Here is an 11,055-nt window from a genome sequence, read left to right as displayed (position 1 = left end):
TCAAGGGCTGAACATTTCCTCTGTCCTAGTCAGGACACCCATGTTGTCCAGAACACAGAAAATAAACTTAACATGAGCTGGAGTTATTGTGTGGAGTTTTGATTCCTTATTAATCTCTTGCTTGTTCCTGGGAGTATTTTCTGCCCACAAATGTAATGGTTGTTTCTTAAGATCTACACCAGGGTCTGAACCCAGGCCATTGAATATACAAAATATGTCCTCTACTCCTGAGGTCAGAGTAGCTGAATATATGACTCAGATAATTCCAGCTATGAAAACAACGTTCTACTGTCAGAAGCAATATTCTTCTGAATACCAGTTGCTGGGAATCACAAGTGGGGAGAGCACCGTTGCACTCTGGTCCTGCCTGCGGGCTTCCATACATATCTGGTTGGCCATTGTGAGAACAGGATGCCGGACTAGTCGATCCTTTGCCCTGATCTAGCAGGGCTCTTCTTATATTCTTCTGTTTTTCCTTCCCTATCCTGCTGAGAGTTAAACATAACTGGCTGGTTGAGATGCACCGACCTACAACTAACATACATGGGATTTCTATACATGACATTGCTATTAGTGTCTCAGTTTTAATTCTGTTTAACAGATTTCTCTATGTAACATGTAATAAAAATGGATGATTGCTTTTAACAGCAGTTTTAGCTCTATGTCAATACCAATTATCCTGCTGTTATATATCATTTGTTTATACAGATTCACTACATATTTCATTTTATGGCTAGAAATAACATATTTTAGTAGGAAACTGTGTTGTAATAATCACTGCACAAAAGGCAAGAACTCAGAACATACACATCTGAAATAACAGTAGTAATGATTCATCGATAGCCATCGTTTTATGCACAAAGAAAATAATATTGTACTCAAATGGTTTCGCTCCCACCCCAAACATCATTCCAGCCAATAAAGAAGTTAAATGAATCTGCCCCATAATCTTTTTCTTTTCTATCCCCACCTCCCAACACATTAATATGGGACCTATAGCACCTCTTAATATAGCTCCCACAATGTGAAGCTGTATGAACATTCAAAAATTCAAAACTGTATGAAAAGTCAATATTCAAAAATAAGGGACATTGTAAAAATCTGGTCTGTTCCATGGAGTTCAATGCACCTTTAGATATTTTGAAAGAAAGCAGTAATAAAACTTTCCATAAATTATAATGTCCTACAAAAAGTGATGCATATTAAAACTGACAATAAAAGGAAACCTGACAAAACTGGAGTAAGTGTACATTCCTGTGCTTTTAACAAATTTTGTTGATTTTTTTAAATCAAGGACTTTAATTAGCAACCAAAGGGAAGGGAGGTAAACTACATTTTTAATATGTTGTCCGTGCTCTGGTAACGTCCGGCTTAAACTACTGTAACACACACTATATGGGGCTGCCCTTGCAAGACAGTCTGGAGCCTGCAGCTAGTACAAAATGTGGCTGCTACATTGGTAAGTGGGGCAGTGTAATGGGGCCGTATGTCAGCAGTCCTGAAAATGTTGCACTGGCTGCCAGTGAGCTACCAAGCCCGATTCAAGGTGTTAGTACAAGCATACAAAGATCTAAATGGCTTGGGACCCACATACCTAAAGGAGCAACTTTCCCAGTATTAACCATCTCAGGCCATACAATTGGCAGGATGGTGGGTAAACTTTACACAGATACAGTGTTACAAGTATTTCAAAGCAAATAGTAGTGTGTGTGTGTGCTTTTTTCTATCCCAGTAAAATCATGCCAGTTTTCCCTAAAGGACTCCTTTGCATTCTACTCATTTACAGAGTTGGCACCTTTTGAACATTTTATAATGGTGCAGTTTTCAGCGTGACCTTCAATAGATATCAAAAGCTTCGGATATTATTCCAAAAAAAGTTTGTAAAATCATGCCAGAAGCGGCACTCACTCACCTGGGACTGGGAGTAATCCCAAACAAATTCAACGGGTTTTATTTCTAAGTAGGCATATATATGGTTGCACTGTTAGCCTTTTTTCTCCCAGTAAAGATACATGCAACTCTCAGAGCTATATCTAGCAGAGATGGTATTCTCTCAATGAGAATTTGAGCTGGGATGAAGTCATCACAGGAAAATATCTGAAGATCAAAAGCTTCTAGAACTTCCTAGCTATTTATGAATTTGCAGAAACTGCTCCAAGCAACAGAAAGTTGGAATAAAATTTTAAAAGTGATGCTTAAGATATTAAAAGTTAGTGTATATCAGCTGCAGGGCAAATTGATCCATAATGAAACAAGCAATTTGCAGATGGGCTGGACTGAGGAAGTCAATGCAGCACTGTCCTGAAGAGAAAAAACATCTTCACATAGTAGGATGTTGTAGTGGCCCCTCCTTCCGCTTCAGTGACCCGTCTCCCTTTCTAAACATTGCTAAACTTGAGTGACTCCTCTAAACATCCAAGGATGTAACTCAAGGGTTGTCAGCATGAAAAACCAAAGGCACCAGTGTGCCTGCCAGTACCTCCTATGGTGCCCATGAAAAGTCTCAGTAATTATTCCCTTAAAGAGCCACAATGCATGCTTGGTTCCTGTTTGCACTGACTCAACCTCTCCTACATTGAATACACAGTCTTAAGCATATCCACATTTCATTGGATGCCAAGACTGGACACCCATCCTCCCATCCATTCTGAACAGAGGAGGTGCAAAGAGTTATTCTCTGTGAGTGAGTGCAGTGGTGGCTGATGTAGGTGTCTCTTTCCAACTGATGGGGATGGCAGGATACCCATTCTGTCTTGTGGCCGTGTCTTTTTCTGCTCTTTTACATGCAACAGCTGTTGTGTGCTATGCTACGCCCCCATGGCAATGACTGTATGGTAGGGCTAAGTGCTGTATGTTTCACATGCATTCCCTGAATTCTCCCCCTGAAGAATTCTAGGCCAATACCGATATGGCCACTGCTACCATTAGGCAGAGTGAGACGGCTGCCTCAGGTGGCAGATGCTGCTGGGAAGAGAGCGGTAGCACGTTTTTTGAAGGACAGCATGGCCACTGCTCAGGGATGACAGCAGTTGTAGTCCAACAACCTCTGGAGGGTCACAGATCCCCTGTCTCCAATATATAGGATCATAGCCTTGGTCACCTAAAGGATCTGACCTGTGCTGGGACTTTTGGTATATTTTCATAACAACCCATGGTTTGATGTTAATTGACATTCTAATACAAGATTTGGATAATGTAATTTTCTCCAGAGCAAATATGAAGCTTGACAGCAATTCAGCTAGATCTGCATTTTCAAGGAAAGATAATTGTGTCCAGTATCAAAGAATGTGGGGTCCATAAGTCCTGACAAACTGTTCCTTCCTTTATTAGTGCCAGGAACTCTGTTTACATCTTAGAACATAATCTCTACCAGTTCCTTCTGCCCACATATTGGTGGTGGTGGTGGTGAAGGATAATTAAAAGAGAAAGGCAACAGAAAGCCAATGTGCCCACTGTGTACCAAACCCCGTAAGCGGGGGGAGGCACGTTACCAAATTCTTCCAAGCTACACAGGAAGTGGATTGCACTGTGAAAGACCAACCCAAATTGTTTGCATTCTTACAAATTTGTAGGGCAGTCCAATATCTCAGAGAGGAGGTCAGGTCTCCTGCTCCCCTGGTGCATTCACTATAGCTGCCCAATTTCTCTGTTTTTAAAGTATGATAGAAATATCTGTTGGTTGTAGGTATGTTCTTAAACTGCAAGGGGTTTTTTTGCCTTTTAGTGAATTCCTCTGCTTTTTAATCCAGGAGGTATGAAATGGGATCCTGTGAAACTGACCACAGGGGATGGGGAAAGGAGGAGGAAGAAGGGCAGGGGTAGGGGAGGAATAGGGAGGGGAGGAAGAACAGAGGGGAGCTCTGAACAGAGCATCATTATTTTTCAGGAATGCGTCAGGCTGATGACAACTTGAGACAGCTTCATGGTCGTCATGGAGGCCATGAAGTCCCAAGCTGGAACACTAGAGGCAGCCTCAGCATGGACATTGCTGGCTGCATTGTCTCAAGCACCTTGTCCATATCATCAGGCCGCATCAACTACAACCGATCCCAAGAAGTTGCAGCAGATGTTGCACTGGACACTTCACTGGGAGCTACAGTCGATGTGGATGAGGCATCAAGATTGCTATGGAGGCGAGCAACTTTACCCTCAAAGTGCCTTGCAAACAATTCACAGTGGACCTCCAAAGGGTCTAAAACTCCATTTCCTGCATCCATATACCCAGTCGATCACTGCCTTCTGCAGATGAGGGCCTCCTGGAGATACCATCTTATCAGGAGGTCCGTTCTGCATAACATAGGAAGCAGACCTTTAGTGTAGTGGCACCTACCCTGTGGAATTCCCTCCCCTTAAATATTAGACAGGCGCCATCTCTGTTATCTTTTTGGCACCTACTGAAGACCTTCCTCTTTCAACAAGCCTTTTAAGTAGAGGTTTTATTCCAGTCTGTGTCTTTGTGGGAATTGCTTTTTATGTTTTTAAACCCTTTTTTAAAAATGTTTTTAATGCTTTAAAAAATGTTTTTAAAGATGTTTTGTTTTAGTACATTTTATAGTCTGTTGTTATGTTTATATATATATATATATATATATATGAACGTAATTGTGATTAACCAAACAGAGGTTTTTATTGTATTAACAAAACGTTTCCGCTTCCGCCTTCATCAGCTGCCAACATACAAATGCTGTTACCAAGGTGGCAGTTATAGAGCTTTGAGGATGGAATGCTCAGAGGGGCTTCATTTGCAGAAGCTAAGTAGTGGTGGTACTGTCCTCCAGGTTCAGGCCATGTGGTGCCAATGTGTCCAGAGAGTACATCTAAAAGTTCTCCCTTTTAGTCAATGCTGCTGGATCTGCTGGCATCTCTATCGCTGTAATGGAAAAGTCCCCTCTGAGCATTCCATCCTCAAAGCTCTATAACTGCCACCTTGGTAACAGCATTTGTATGTTGGCAGCTGATGAAGGCAGAAGCTGAAACGTTTTGTTAATATAATAAAAACCTCTGTTTGGTCAATCACAATTACTTTCATATATATATTTTAGGTGATTAACGGAATTCTTATAGGGATCCAGAGCAAGCTTGAGTGAAGTTCTGTTTGTTGCTTTCAAAACTGTCTTATATATATATATATATATATATATATATATATATATAAACATATATACTTTATATATATATAAAAGAAAGAAAAGGAAGGAAGGAAGGAAGGAAGGAGCACTTCTGGTTTTAATGTAAAATGCTTGTTACATTTAAACCCCTGAATGTCTCAGGGCCAGGGTATTTGAAAGAATGCTGGCAGTTCTTTGAGTTTGCCTGGCCCTTAAGATCAGCCACAGAGACCCTTCTCATGGACCTCCCAGTAAGCTCTAGAGACGGGGCCTTTTCAGTAGTGGACTCATCACGGTGGGATTCCCTCCCCCAGGAAGTGCATTTGGCACCCCCACTGACTGTTTGCAAATGGGTCTTAAAGATCTGGGGTTGTATCCAATGAAATTGTCCTGTCAGTACAAGGAATTCTGCTTGTGCAACAGAACTTCTCTCCATGAACAAAAAACTGCTCCAGAGGGTTGGGGGAAGCCCCAGAATAGATTTGTTCTTCCCCCTTTGAGGGAGCGTTTTGCCCTGAAAAGTGGTAAAAAAAATACTTAGATGAAAAAACTCATATTTTCTAGCTAGATCCATGAGAAATATAGTTTGTTGTGCTTGTGGGAGTACTTTATTTTTTGTTTTGACAAAATCCTGGAAAATACAAATAACAGTGTAAATGGAAGGATTACAATCAATGAAATTTTCATCACAAAATCATGTTCTGTGCATGATGGATAAAGAGTTGGAATAGGACTTGGGAAACTCAAGTTTACATCCCCACTCTGGCATGAAGCTCATTGGGTAACCTGGATCCGTCACAATCACTCAGTGTACAGCCTCAAAGATTGTTGTGAGGATAAAAATTGGGGAAGGAGAATCATGTATATCACCTTAACCTCCTTAGAGTAAAGACAGGATATATATCTAATAAATAAACCAATTTGAGCAGTCCCTATAAACTGCTGACATTTTAAAACTGAAGGCCTCATAGGCTGCACCCATAAATCACAGCTCGAAATGTATGCAACCAATATTTCTGCAGAGAGCTATTGCTAGTCGGGCGGTATATAAATTTAATAAATAAATAAATGACAAAAGTAAATGAAATTTTATAACTGAAAATCCAGATTGTTCTTATGGTTTTGTTGTGTAAGTTGTTTATTTTAATGTGAAAATATTTTGCTATTGATGAAGTTACATTGTATGCTAGTGCAAAATGCGGTGGCGAGACTGCTCACTTGGGCAGGGTATCGCCAACATGTCACCCTGCTGCTGAAAGAATTGCACTGGCTGCCCATTTGCTACCGGGCCAAGTTCAAGGTTCTAGTTTTGGCGTACAAAGCCCTATACAGCTCGGGAACAGGATACCTGAAAGACCCTCTTACCCCTTATATGCCCAGTCGATCACTGCGCTCTGCAGGTGAGGGCCTCCTGCAGATACCATCTTATCAGGAGGTTCGTTCTGCACAACATAGGAAACAGACCTTTAGTGTGACGGCACCTGCCCTGTGGAATTCCCTCCCTTTGAATATTAGGCAGGCGCCATCTCTTCTATCTTTTCAGCGCCTTTTGAAGACTTTCCTCTTTCAACAAGCCTTTTAAATTGAGACCTATCCCTGTCTGCATCTGTGTCAAAATTGTTTAATATGTTTTTTAATAGTTTTTAACCCTTTTTAAAGTTTTTAAAATGTTTTTAATGCTGTTTTGTTTTAATGTATTTTAAGATCTGTTTTTATGATGTTTCAAAGTGTTTTAGTGCTTTGTTTGCCACCCTGGGCTCCTGCTGGGAGGAAGGGTGGGATACAAATTAATTAATTAAATAAATAAATATGTTGTTAATTGGAAAATCAATAATGAAGATTAGGGTGGGGGAACCGAAGTGATTTTGAAAAATAAAAAATAAACCAGGAATGGGAGGGAGGGATTTCACTGAGATACGCTGGCCAGATACTCTGATCTTTCATTGGGAAATTTTAAATCAAAAACAGTTTATTTTAAAATGCCACTTAACATACACGTCTATTTTTTTTTTAGTTGATAGTACATTTGTTGCAATATAGCCACCCAAAGAATTAACACAGAGAAAACAAAAGGCAGTGTAATGCTTAGCAGGGAATCAAATGGTTCCTGGCAGGGGTTTTAAAATTGAGAAATTCACATTAAGACTAATTATACCCCCCAAGTAACCAAGAAGCCAAAACACTGCAAACATGTTGTGCAAAACACGATCTGAGTAGCAGCTCCTTTGCAGCCCCAATAAGCATTCCAAGCTCCTTGTCAGTTTGTCCAACAAGAATGGCCTTTTTGTCAATCCTAGACTCAAGAGAAGTGTCATTCTTACCAGCAAAGCTCAGAGCTAAGTTGTATGCCATACCAGCCATGACCCTAGAGAAATTGAAGAGGGGAAAAAGAAAACATACAAAAGTAAATTGAAGTAAATAGATCAGGCCCCTAATAAACCCCTATTTTAAGGTTCACGCAAGTCAGAATCCAGACTAAATCTGGAGGAGAAAGGCTCCATTCATCTTGGGTCTATTTTACAGAGGACCTTCCTTGTGTAGCACATCCAAGAAAAACTTGGAAAAAGAATTCTAACTCTGCTAATATCTGAGCAAAGACTTCTCCTCTGTGATACACAAAACAAGTAGAACCTTGTGAGAGACACCCCTACCTCACCCCAAATATAGGAATTAACTGGGCCTGTTTAAGAAAAAGGGGAAAAGTTGGTATAAGAAAAAGGCTATCACTTGCAATATAGAAAGGACCCAAATCTTTCTCAGCAAGGGCCACCAAGGTATAGCATGGGCTGCCATATTGCACAGATCTCAGAACCAAGCATTGACATGTGCTAAGACATAGATTAATCAAATGATGCTTTATCCACTGACTTCTATAGGGGAAAGGCCATAGCTCAGTCATAGAGCATCTGCTTTGCATGCAGCAGGTCCCAGCTTCAATCCTTGGTATCTGCAGGTACAGCTGGAAGAGACCCCAGTCTGAAATCCTGGAGAGCCTCTGTCGGTCTGTGTAGACAATACTGAACTAGATGGACCAATTATCTGACTCAGTGTAAGGCCTCTTCCTAGGCTCCTATTGTGTTCCTGGAGGAACCGTGGGTGCATTTGGGAGCAGACAAAAATCCTAACAGGATTTCTGTCTTACAAATATGGAGTTACGGCAGTGTCAGCAGGTGACTGAAACTCTAGGAAAAAGGAGATGATTGTGCTCAGAGGATTCATGTTTTTGGACTGCTAAGGACCACTACTCAGATTTCTCAATTAAGAGTTATGCCAAAATGGACTAAAGACCAGTATCTCATAACAGTAGAACCACAGGTAGTAGAAGTGCAGCACAGGGAAAGCATATCTGAAGACCAACTCATGGATAGCTTGACTTGGTTTCAATTAATGAATTCTGGAAAGAGACACAGCATACAAAATAGATTTAATTAACAGCCTGATATAGTTTTCTCTGAGGATTTATTAACTATGGAGCATATTTTTGGACTTTCTCTGTTTAATAGTAATCTGCTATTGTTATTGTATAAATGTACAAGATCCTTTAGTATATACTCTATTGTTATTTTTTGCTAGGAGGCTCACTCTTGTTTCCCTTCTGGTTATATAATTAAGACATCCTGTTTTTTTAAAAAAAAATGCATTCATGGAGAAGCCATGCATCTGGGCATTTGAGAACTGGCCAACATCCTATCAAAAATGATACCTTTACAAATAAGTTGGCAACTGCTTCACAGAACAACTATTCAATCAGTATTTCTTATCTGGGAAAAACACATATTTATACTTAAGGCAAATCCACATATGAATGCTCTGAAAAGTAAAGTGTATTTGATACATGCCTGAAACAAATCTGCAGCAAATGCGTGGATGTCATAGTATTACACTACAGTCTGCAAAAAGTACTTTGTTGACTGAGGAAGTAGTTTAGTACATTTTCTGTGCAGCTGGTTTAGCACTGCAAGTGATAGCTTTAAAAATGCCTTTATTAAGCAATAATAAAAGGAATCCCCACAGTTGGGGCTGTCTCCAGTGAAGTTGTCCCATCTGCAAAAGGACTTCAACTTGTGCAACAGAATTTCCCCTCCCTCTCCTGTCCAAATCTGTCCTGGCATTTTTCCCAGTCCTCTGGAGCAGATCTGAGGGAACATAGGAAGAGGAGGAGGGGAAAGTTCCACTGTGCAAGCAGAGGCTCTTGTGCAAACAGGATGACTTCATTGGATACTTACCTGGCATGAGAGATACCATGATAATGAAGGTGGCTTCCCAGGATGAGGCTCATCCATTGCATTCCAGGTACACTGACCCCTGGGATTTCCCCAAATGCAGGAAACTTGACTGCTTCTGCACACATCATGCAGCAATATTTGCCACGGAGTAGATGTAACATGACTCCACATTTTGCCAGAGATGGATTGCAATTACTCTCCAGTTAGCAGTTAGGAGTGGAAGTAGGCAGATTTGTTTGAAGTTTCTTAGGTGTTTGAAGGTGGTATGATAAAGGCATTATTGCCTATGGTGGACTCACACATCCTAGGCCACTATAATCTGTTGTGATATTTAAATGTATTACCTGCCCTTCACCCAAAGGTCACAACAATTTAAAAATACATCATTTAAAAACACAAACAGCCTAAAACCACATCACAAAAAAAGAGGATGGGTCACAAAAAATAGAGATTCTGCAGGTATTTTTGGCACTGTTTAAAGAACCTGCAAAACATGCTTCAGTTGAACAATGGGACAAATAAATAAATAAATCATAGGCAGCTACTCTATGGGAAAAGGTGCCTTCATCATACCATCTCCAGAATGATGGCATTTCACCAACATTACTTACCTCTGATATATTCTGATCAGTGCCTAGCGTAGCCTTTTAGCTACTGGGTGATAAAAACAGAAGCAGAAGTACAGTGTCTTAGAAATAAGAAAGGAACAAGAGCCCTGCTGGATCATAGCAAAGGTTCCGCTAATCCAGAATCCTGTTCCCACACTGCCAATCAGACGCCCAGGAAAAGCTCAAAAAAAGGACATAAGCACAATACCCTTTTCCCACTGATGTTCCTCAGCAACTGGTATGCAGAGGCATGCTGCCTCTGATCCTGGAGGTAGCCTATAACCATCGTGACTAATAGCCATTGATAGCCTTCTTCTCCATGCATTTGTCTAATCCCCTTTGAAAGCCGGCTGTGCTGGTGGCTACCAGCAAATCTTGTGGCAATCAAGTCCATAATTATGCATTGTGTGAAGAAGATAACACACATTGTGTACAAATCCCTTAGATACGATAGGAAACTTCAGTAGATAAAAAAAACTCAGTAGCTAAGCAGCGAAAATATGGTTGCAGCATTATCTGCATTTGAATGGACTGTGTAAATATGGCAACCGACCAGGCAGAGGAACAGCTGAAAAACTTTTGTGCTGGGTATTGAGCAGCATTGTTCCACCATTAAGGTCGCGTGATATTCAGTACTTGATTACAATATTCTGTGGTGATGGATTACAAAATTTTTGGTACATGCCAACATATTTGGGTCATGCAAATGTTTAGTGCATAGTGACAAGAAAAAAACATAGCATATCATTGTGCACTAAATGCACACAATGCACTGAAGGGGACAACGTGAAAGGATCTAGTTTCCTCTGGATGAGAGACAGCACTGGAGAGTTATGGTGCCTTTGTAATATTTATTTTGTTTATAAATATGCAAGCAATGTAATGGAAGCCAATATATGCTTTTACAGGTGGCAGCAAATCTACTAACCCTACAATAAAGTCATAGAGAGACCCAAGGCACCTAATTTTTAGTCCACTTACAACTCCAGATTCTCTCCTTCTGTCAGAAACTGCTCTTTGCAACACTGGCCGCCTTTTAAGGGGGTCACCTTCTCAAACTCTGATGGATCTTGCATTCCAAAGGCTAGAGAGGAAAAACAGCTATTAGGAAAA

The 11,055-nt window shown here is 40.6% G+C and overlaps 1 long non-coding RNA gene across 1 annotated transcript in view; it reads right to left on the bottom strand.

Moving 5' to 3' along the window:
• Positions 1 to 7,095: 7,095 nt before the first annotated feature.
• The window catches only part of LOC133388918 (uncharacterized), a 40,181-nt gene continuing 36,221 nt past the window's right edge, over positions 7,096 to 11,055 (bottom strand). Inside the window, exons 5-6 of the long non-coding RNA XR_009763980.1 lie at positions 10,924 to 11,026; positions 7,096 to 7,473 (exon numbers count right to left, since the gene is read on the bottom strand). This is a non-coding gene — a long non-coding RNA (uncharacterized LOC133388918). The remainder of the gene's footprint in view (positions 7,474 to 10,923; positions 11,027 to 11,055) is intronic.

This window comes from Rhineura floridana, chromosome 7 (assembly GCF_030035675.1).
Source record: "Rhineura floridana isolate rRhiFlo1 chromosome 7, rRhiFlo1.hap2, whole genome shotgun sequence".
In the NCBI taxonomy this organism is placed as follows: Eukaryota; Metazoa; Chordata; class Lepidosauria; order Squamata; family Rhineuridae; genus Rhineura; species Rhineura floridana.
Note: the sequence above shows the minus strand (reverse complement) of the source record. Positions and strands in the feature narration are given on the sequence as shown.